Here is a 10,322-nt window from a genome sequence, read left to right on the forward strand (position 1 = left end):
GCGGATAAATGTAAAGTTTCCGAAGATAATCACGAAGATCGGAAAAATTGGAATATCTCCATTTTTGAGCTATGACGGCTTAAGGACAGAAGGGGAAAGGCACAAACTGACCTAGGAGCAAGTATATAAGGAGTCCTAGGTGAGAGGCAAAGGGAGAACTCTGGGCACTTAGAAACTTTGAGGCATTATTCTCGACATGCTCTGTTTCTATGACTGACACGCGATTACCAGACGAACGGGCACAAGCAGTTCGATCTCTTGGTTCACTCTTGAACTACGTTCGGCTTGATCCTCGAAAGGGGTACGTAGGCAACCTTTCATAAGGTTCAGTCCGATATCAATCAAAACCATTTTCGTATCTTTTATGTCTTCTGTTATCGAGCTGCGACTCAACTAGGTTTAAGGTTTTAGGTCGCTAGAACTAGGTAATTCGCTGACAGCTCTTGTGGCCAAAGCTTTTATAATCTCTTGTAATGATCGCAGCGCTCTTACGCGGATTCGAAATAATATCTACCTTTTCTATAAATTCGTTTTGTTATCTTTTCATGTTTTCCGCATTTATTTGGTCACTTGTCGTTGGCTCTCGCAGAGAATCCGGCACCTCAGGAAAAGTTAGGGTTTCCTGACTTTCTTCTGATTACGGAAATCGACGGTGTGAATTTTGGTTCCCACACCACTTCTCTTCTTCTTCTGGTTTTCCTACGGGACGTTTCAAAGTCCCATCAACGAACCCAATTTTTCGCTTGGTCCGAAGCGAATCGAGCATCAACTTTGCCCATCTTTCGTAATTTCCTCCATTCAAGAGGATCGGTGAAAGAACATGACTCGTATTATCAGAAGGATGTAGATAATACGGAGACATCAAACTGTCCTTACTAGCAACTATAGCTCCTGTTGCCGAAGACGTCGTAGATAAGTTTGAATCACTCATCCCAAAAATTGTTCACAATATTTTTAGGCTCTTAGCTCTGATACCATGATAAGAAGTTGTAAACGCTTCTGTGTTGTTTATTAATGATCATACTTTCAAATATTTATACAATTGTGGCCGTATCTTATCTTCCCAAAATATAGGAGATAACAACAAACATAACCAATGTTGAGACTTATCTACTAAACTCTTATCATTATCCTAATAAAAAATACTCAGGTATTGAATTCCTCCAGACCCCAGGCAGGACACCGGCCTCTGGGTCCCCGCTAGGAGAAGCCCCGGGTCCCCGCTAGGAAACACTCCGGGTCCGGTCCAAGGGACCACCCCCGACTAAACTTGAGACCAGAAATAACTCCAAGCCCATATAACATGCACGAACGAAAACATTATCCAAACCTCGAGTGGCAAACATGGTGAAAGGGAGAGCCACCAGATATGCGATGAAAGCTGCAAAGAGATGCGAGAATAGAGAGGGAAAGGGAGACGAAACGAAATCAGCAAACTATGGAGCCATCCTCGAACTATAAAAGAGAGCATATAAATCAGAACACCAAAAAATAGATCTTCAAATCAATACGAAATACAAAGCCTCATCCAACATTCTGTAGTACTCACAAAGATCCTACACAAAAATCCGCTAACAGTTTGGCGAAAGAAAGAGTGGAGTAATCTAAACTATGTGCTAATGGCGGTGGATGAGCAGAACGAGCTACCCGAAGCTACCCAGAGAGAAGCCGAGCTGAAAAGGCAACTCGATGGTCTACAAAGTCAAGTAACCGAGCTGCACAGAGCTCGAAAAGAGGTTGTGGAGAATCCCGAGCTCTCCTTAGAAGTCTAGAGCTTGAATGAGAAGCCTGACGAGCATTCCAAGCAACTGGAGCAGAGCGCCGAGAAGCTCAGCCAGCTCGAACCGAAGAACCTAACAATCCAAGACGAGAACCAAGCCCTCAACACGGCAAGTAACAAGAAGTGTCGTATCTGGACTCAGATCCGACCCATGCCGACTCTGGAGACACCTAACTCCGGAGGATACGCGACTCTCCCGCCTATAACATCGCAGGGATACGCAACAACGCGCGAGAAGACTAAGGGTGCTCGGATCTACGACATAGAAGACAGCGAATCTGAGCCGGAACCCGACAAGGAAGCACCCGAGGAATCCGTAATACAGAAAACGCGATCAGACTTCGAAGGATCTTGCTAATCTCTTACCTCACAAACACATTCTACATCACGGAATACTTTGCGGCTATAAGCAACGATCCACAAATCGCTTAAAAACGACCGCGAAACAAATATCTGTATATTCCGAAAGAGGGAATCATACGAAAAACCTACTGAACAACTAATAAACCCTCCAAAGCCCGCAAACATTTCCAGCATGAAATGTGTACACGAAAGAAAAATCAACATTTAGCATCGCGAGACGTCGCAAACTCCTGAAGAACCATTTTTTGACAAAATACCTTCTTCGATGAAGTCACAATCTTGGAAGACCAAACAGTTATACGCACTAACACATTTTTAAAACATGTATCCTTCGCGAAGACTCAAAATGGTAGCATCTACCATCATGTTTGTTGCTGATCACAACAAACTCTAAACGTCCTAAACAGACTAAGCCATCTCCCCCCCCCCCCCCCCTCCTCCCCATAGAGGTATCTCTCAGACATCTGACACAAGGATAATAATGCGCTTTTAAAGAAATCCAGAATTTTGGTCAGCACTTCCAGACGACTTCAAAATTATCTTTGGAAAGATGTTCGGTTCCCAATCGATGCAAGTCATCTAAGCAAAGAACTTATCGCAGACTTAAATATTGAGACAGAATCCGGTCAAAAACTCTCCAGGTAACGTAAGCCAAAGTAGTCATCGCACACCCTAAAAACGTTATTAGGCCTAGGTCTTGCCCTAAACCTAGCAAACTGGTCTCTGACATCTCAAGGCATGATATCTAACCGATATGAGATCCCAAAATATGTCTCTTTGCTTATGTTTGCACGTTCATGCAATCTCACAAAATTTAAATTTCAGATACTCTCGCCTAAAACAACCGACGAATATGACGATCTTCTAAGAGTTACATATGAGATGACAACTCATACTCTTCTCTCTATATTCACACGAATACTCATACGCTCTTAAAACGCGAAACGCAATTCATTAAAAAGAAACCGCAAAACGGCAGGGATTCAAAGCCCCATGCGGCCAGTCCCGAAAACTTAAATACGGCCACACTTGGTCAAAGTAAATAGCCTACAAGGCTAGTTTGTAGGCTGACAAAGGTCCAATACAAAATGCCAACAGCATAAACATGCTCGATAACCTCTACACGACACATAACTAGACCGTAAAGGTCTCACTGGAAAACAGGTCGTAAGAATCTTAACTCCAAGACGAACTACGAAAGGCTTGATCCCTTCGACAAGCGTATGTAGGCATCCTTCACAAGGCGCTGCCCCAATCTTATCGCCTTTCATTCTTAGGAAAGTAAGCCACCCACTTCAACTTTAAAAAAAAATGGTTTCGCCATTGGACCTTTTTAGCCATTAATTCCACCTAACACACCTATCAATACCTCATAATAAATTACACGTAAAATCTTACGAGCTAGAGGGCTAACTGTTGGGGTCAAAATCAGTCACGGCGGAATCAATGTCTGAAAGATCCCGAGAAATCTTCATTGGGGTCGACCAAGATAGTAATCTCAAAATCAACGTCCAAGATTACTACGCCTTAAAAACTTTCTGAACACAACTTCGAGAAAATCCTAAATAGAAAACTCCCAAAGAACAAAATGATTGGATCATCGCATCTCCGGGTCGCCAGCAGGCGACCAATCTGGTTCAATCCAGGTGGCCAAAATGCGACCCAAGACTTCACGATTCGGGTCGCCAGCAGATGACCGGTACGATTTAGGTAGCCTTTTAGCGACCCAGGATCGACCATTTGGGTTGCCAGCAGGCGACACAAGGTCTTACGATCCGGGTCGCCAGCAGGCGACCGATCCTGTACGGTCCAAGTCGCCAGCAGGCAACCAAGGGTCAACCATTCGGCCCGGTACGGTCCAGATCGCCTGCAGTCGACAAGTCCGACACGGTCAAGGTTGCCAGCAGGCAACTTAGGTTCGGCCTATCTGGGTCGCCAGCAAGCGACCGACCTGTTTTCCCTCATAATACCGCTAGGAAACATCATGAACTCTCGTCTCACTCTCGTAGCTCTCTCCTTAGAGCCTGGATCGTATTGTCTCTCGTTTCGACTCGATTAGAGTTACCGTTGAAACTTTGCGATAAAAATAGCAATGGATGTTTTCTCGTAAACAATCGAATCAATCGTATAAAATGATATTGGTTAACTTAACACCACTGTGATGACTATACGATTGGTTCCCAGCATCTCATAGAACCAGCATCATACATCCGAAGGTGTTTTCTCCTAAAGAAATCGTAAAAACACTTAAGTCGAAAACGGCCCAAAGAGGTTCAAAACGTTACAAAAGCCCACTTATGATTTTTAAAGAGGATAAGCCCAAATTATGATGATGGCCTATCTAATATTCGCAAGAGAAGATAAATGTCAAGTTTCAAGGATAATCATGAAGATCGGGAGAAAATGGAATATTTACGCGAAGAGAAAAACTCGAATCAAGGGCATAAAAGGAAAGATGGCCGACCTTGGAAGCATATATATGGAGAGCCAAGGCAAGGAGCACAGGGACGATTATTGTAAACTTTTAGAACTCTCTGCACTTAGAAACTTTAGGCATTATTCTCGACATGTTATGTTTCTATGACTGGCACTCAATTACTAGACAAACTCGCACAAGCAGTTCGATCTCTTGTTACTTTCTTTTAATTGAACTATGTTTGGCTTGATCCTCGAAAGAGGTACATAGGCAGCCTTTCATAAGGCTCAGTCTGAAAATCAACAAAACCCTTTTTTATCTTTTCATTTGTTGTTATCGAGCTGCGAGTCAACTGGGTTTAAGACTACCTCGGTGTTGCCTTCACACGCATCTCGGTCTTGGATTATTTAATCCAACCATCTCTCATTTTCTCTCTAGGTTTCTTTGCATTCTCGGGTGTAGCAACACATAGAGTGCCTCCAAACCCCGAACTCCCCTTCCTTTTATAGTAAGAAGGGAAATTACCTTATAACCAACACATCTCTTCGGTATCAATTCTGGCCATTGGTTTAATCAATAGTCCAGATCACACCAATTCGCCCATGACAATTACCAAACTTCCTAGGCCTTCTTAGCCACTCCTATACAACCCTAACCCAAGACCAAACTGATTATCCAAGCCCATAGTCTGATCCCAAGCGCCCACTGGCCCATAGCCACCTTTGGTCGACCATATGGCCCGACCACAGCCTGGACCCGGCCCAACTGCCCGAGACCTGAACACTCAGTCCAGATGAGTTGAGCTGATCCCCAGCTGAGTGAGCTAGTCCATCCAGCTGATCGAGCTGACCCACTCTACGTGAGCTAAAACGAGCTTCGTCCAGCTGGTCGAGCTTCTTTCTCGCATCGCCCAACTGCTATTCACCACGTCCAGTTTGCTCTCTTTATGTTATTTGATCCGTCTAAGTCCTTTCGTCCATTTCTCGACCTAGAATAAGTTTTCCCATGATCCATTATGATCATTCTCTTCATCACACTTTGTTCATATCATTTCGCATGATCTGAACCAAGGCAGTCTCGTTTCTATTGAAACGTATAGGCCCTATGTCAAGTTACCGGAACGGGGATGTTATACCTTCCACTAGGACTAGCATCAGACTCCGATCTAGGCGATGAAACCCTAACATAAGCACTCCTCGGATTCCAATTAACACTAGCAGAAAGACGAAGAGCGAGAGGAAGACTGTCATCATCTGAAGAAGAATCTAAGATTACAATAAAAAACAGTGTAGGAGCGAAAAGATCATCTATAAATTATTCAGTCAGAGACACCATAAAATTTTAAAAGCAAGAGAAGATAGGAAGAAAAGAATAGAAAAAATACAAAGACCTGAGCGACATTACCGGCTAAAAACAAGAATCAAAATAAGAAAACAAAGAGGAGTCAAAGAAAATTGCAGCAGTAACTAAAAGAAATCAAAAATAAAAGAAAATCCAACACACACAAACAATACAAATAAAAAGAAAAAGAGAGAAGATAAAACAATCCTTTCACCTAACAATGAAGAGTGATAGAAGAAGACAAAGAGTTAACACGTCAAACTTGAAACCAAAAAAGAAAATGATTGCCACGCTGAATTGATTAGCTTCCCGAGGGGAATCTCCTATTTGCCTTGATCTAACATCAGGCCAACTCAGCAACCAAAACTGAAATCTCAATCTGAGTTTTGTAAAATCATAAACCACCAGTCACAAATACATTACCTAGAACGGAATAAACACCGGCCCATCTTGAGCCGGCTAAGAGTCAATGCTGACCTGACCCGGTCAACTTGAAATGTTGAGAAGATTAGCATATTGATGGCGACTTAAAGACACCAGATACACGCTGTGAGTCAAACTGCCATTAGGATTCTCCACAACCAGCTGTAAAAAGAGGACTAGTGAAAAGGAGAATGGGGATCCAAGCCTCATATACCAAAATTATATTATTTTACACTTAAATCCACTTGTATTCTTATATATCTTATTGTTCATCATTATATCAACGTTTATTATCAATAAAAACACTTTTTCATCTTCAGATCACTACTTGTTTAACACATTTGCGATTCTAACCTTAATTTGGATCCCATGGTCTATGACCCTTTATCTTGTCGCATCAGCCTAATATTTCAAGGTAAGTGACTTCCAAACGTAAGTCAAACTAATTTTGTTTGGTTAATTAGGCGAGAGTTTAACCGACCCAAAGAAACCGACTATTGAATAACCTAATAACTAGGCCCAACCTAAATGATCGCGTGTAGTTAAGGAAGAATGGTTTAATAAGAGAGATGTGCAAGACCTTTTTTTAATAAAATTGTTATTCTAACATATTGTTGCCTAACTGGTGCGTAGTGGTAAGAAAGAAAAAGTAATTTGATGAATTTCGAACTAAACAAGTCGAGTACATTTCCATTTCTTAATTTACTTTTCCTTTGCTATAATATCACCGTCGTTGCTTCTACGGAAGATAGATACATATCACAAGTGGTCAAGTGCACATCATTACAAAGTAATAGTTTGAACGCCATGTTCAATGGCATGATTATGCGTTGTTTCGGTCTTCCTTTTTGCCATATATTTGATCAACTTTTGCTTATTACTTCTAAGATATAGATTTACTATTTCTTATAGAAATTTAGATTCTCAAATCTACATCAGGAAACCTACATTTTTTCTTTTTACGTATTCTATATTTTCAAACTTATTTTCTTGCTATAAAATTATGCTTTTTCTAACAATAACCATCTTTTATTTTCATTTTAAAAACTTTTTTTTTTTTATGATCCTGGTATCCGGAACCTTGAGAATATCCGACTAACGCCAATGACCGTCCACCGGAGCTTAATAGGGAAGCCCGCCGAGGCTTCCAAGATGGTTGGTGATCACCCCATGTAAATCCCACTAGTGGCCACACGTTAGTAGGCTTCTCCGTATTGGGCCCGAAGGTCCCTCAAGGTAATCACCTCCCAGCAGCACTCGAACATATAACTTCCCAGGTTGAGTTTAACCACTGGACCGCTAGCACGTGGTTAGTAACTTTAATACTAACCGGTGACCCTCCTCCAAATACGTTGTGGGAACCGAAATTCGCACTGTCGATTTCCGTTTAAATTAGGAAACTAGGAAAACCCTAATTTCCCAGAGGTCCCGGAGATCTGTTAATACCACACGCTAAGCAATTGGAACACGAGATAACAACGACAAAGTATAAAAATCGTAAAAAGAGAACAAGGAGAAGTCTTATTCCGAGTTTGCGTATGAGCGTTTACAATAAGATATAAGCCTGGGCTCGAGAGCTGTCGTTGAGATTCCTAGTTCTAGCAACCCTAAGACGACTAAACCTAATTGAGTCGCAGCTCGAAATAACAAAAACGGAAAATTGCCTAATTGCTCTAAGTGCTAAGTTTTTTCTCCAAAAATTCCCCCTTTTCATGCCTCTCGCCTAGGACTCCTTATATACTGGTTCCTAGGTCGGTTTACGCTTTTCCTCTTCTGCCCTTAAGCCGTCATAGCATAAAAATGGAGATATTCCATTTTTTCCGATCTTCGTAATTATCTTCAAAAGTTCGTATTTATCCGCGGAAACTTGACATTTATCTTTCCTTACGAACCAAGCGTAAACCGTCATGCGGCTTACGGGCTGTTGGTCAAGAAATCGTAAGTTGGGCCTCGAGACATGTCTTAGGTCCCTTTGGGCCGTCTGCTGACTCGAAGCGTTTATTACAGCTTCTTTCGATAAAGAACAAACTTTCTGCGGTTTTTACCGTAAAGTTTGATAGATGACTTAGAATGGCGGGAAACATGAAATGAGTTCGCTACGGTCTTCGGGAGATAGCATCGAAGGGTAGACGAGAATGCATGGACTAAAGTCGTATCGTCGTTTCGGAAGAGCTCGGTCGCTATGTAGCGACCGAGCAGAACGAACGCTCGAACTCGGTCGCTACGTAGCGATCGAGCGGAAGCGACCGAGCTTGGCTTGAGCTCGGTAGCTACGTAGCGACCGAGCAGAACGGACGCACGGTCGCTACGTAGCGACCGAGCTTGGCTCGAGCTCGGTCGCAACATAGCGACCGAGCTTGGCTCGAGCTCGGTCGCTATGTAACGACCGAGCTTGGCTCAAGCTCGGTCGCTACGTAGCGACCGGGTAGCGTGCATGTGCGGTAGTTGCGTAATGACCGAGCTTGGTTTGTCCGTGTTCTGATCGTCATACTCAAACCTATCTGTAGTCGGTTTGGGTATGTTTCCGATGGCTTATGTTTGATCTAGATAGAATTCGAACGAAGCTTTATCTTGGGAACATACGTTGCGACCTGATTTGCTGCAGAAAGACATACTTGTATTCTGCGGGGATTTGGACGTTAACTTCGTCGTAACCATTTTCGACCTCAACAGTTAGCCCCCCCAGCTCATTAGAATCGTGGATTTCTAGTGAGATTCTAAAGCGCGGTATGGCGAGTTCGGACGAGATTGGTGTATTTGGGCGAAGTTCGTATCCGAAAATCCGGAAGTAAATAGTAATTTCTCATGCCTATAAGAAGGGAGGTAACTTCTTCACAACCTTTACACTTACTCATTCTCATAGAGAGGTCTCTTGAAAAATCTCATCTTTTTTTTCTCTACCCTTTTCTTCTTGATTCTTAAAAGGAAGATACGGAATGTCGAGTAAGAAAAGGAGTTCGAAAAAAGGGTCCTTTCCCGCGAACGTTCCTGAAGAGCTCCTTGTGTCGCGTTTTATGGTTCGATCACACCACCAAAAGAGAAGTCGTTCCCGGTCATGAACCGTCGCCCGGTCGAGGAAGGTGCACCAAGTGCACCAAGTAGGAGTACTAGCGAATTCCTCGAGATCATGCGGTCGTTCTATCAGATTTCGGATGCGGTGGAGTTCTGGGTTCCTTGTCAAGGAGAGCGCGCTAGCAGTCCCCCGGAAGGTTACTTTACTTGTTACGAAGCATACATAGTTCGCTGTCGCTTGTGGTTCCCGATTCTCGAAATTATCGTCCGTGTGTTGGATCGTTTCGAGGTGGCGATAAGCCAACTGAATCCCCTTGGCATTCAGCACCTCATTGGAGTCTTAATCCTGAGCTACGAGCATGGTCTCTCCCTTACCGTCGATCAATTTGAAGCGCTTTTTAGGTTACAGATCGTCAAGGATACGGACAAGTATAGGCTGGTCTCTCGGAACTTCATGTCATTGGTTAAAGGGTTTACTTCCAACTTCAACTCGTGGAAGAAATTTTTCGTCTTCGTTCGTATAGACGCTGCGTCTGTTGAAAAGAGTTGTATCCCATTGTTCCGGAGGTTGCCGAACGATCGTCCCTTCATCAATCCTCTTGCTCCGTTCCCTGAGGATATTATCGCGGTGAGGGATCTTCTCAGGAACGGTCCTTTTTTCTGGACTTCTTTTACGCCGAATAGAGTTCGAAAGGCGTTGAGGTTTGTGCATCCTAGTCCTGCTTTGGGCGGGGAAAAAGGGAGTGACTCCGATCCCGACGACCAAGGTCCCGACGCTGCTCCCACGGTTTCGAGGGGGATGAATTCTTCGAAGGGGAAAGACATTGACCTTGGTGACATAGAGTTTTCGGTGGACAATTTCATGCTTCCAGGATGGGATTCATGCCTTGCTTTCGGCAGCGGTACGAGCGAGGTCCCTATTCCGGACTTCGATGATTTCTTTGCTGGTCTTCCCTCGGGCTTCGATGCTCCTCCGGCTACGAACGA

The sequence above is a fragment of the Brassica oleracea genome, chromosome C8 (genome assembly GCF_000695525.1).
Source record: "Brassica oleracea var. oleracea cultivar TO1000 chromosome C8, BOL, whole genome shotgun sequence".
Lineage (NCBI taxonomy): Eukaryota > Viridiplantae > Streptophyta > Magnoliopsida > Brassicales > Brassicaceae > Brassica > Brassica oleracea.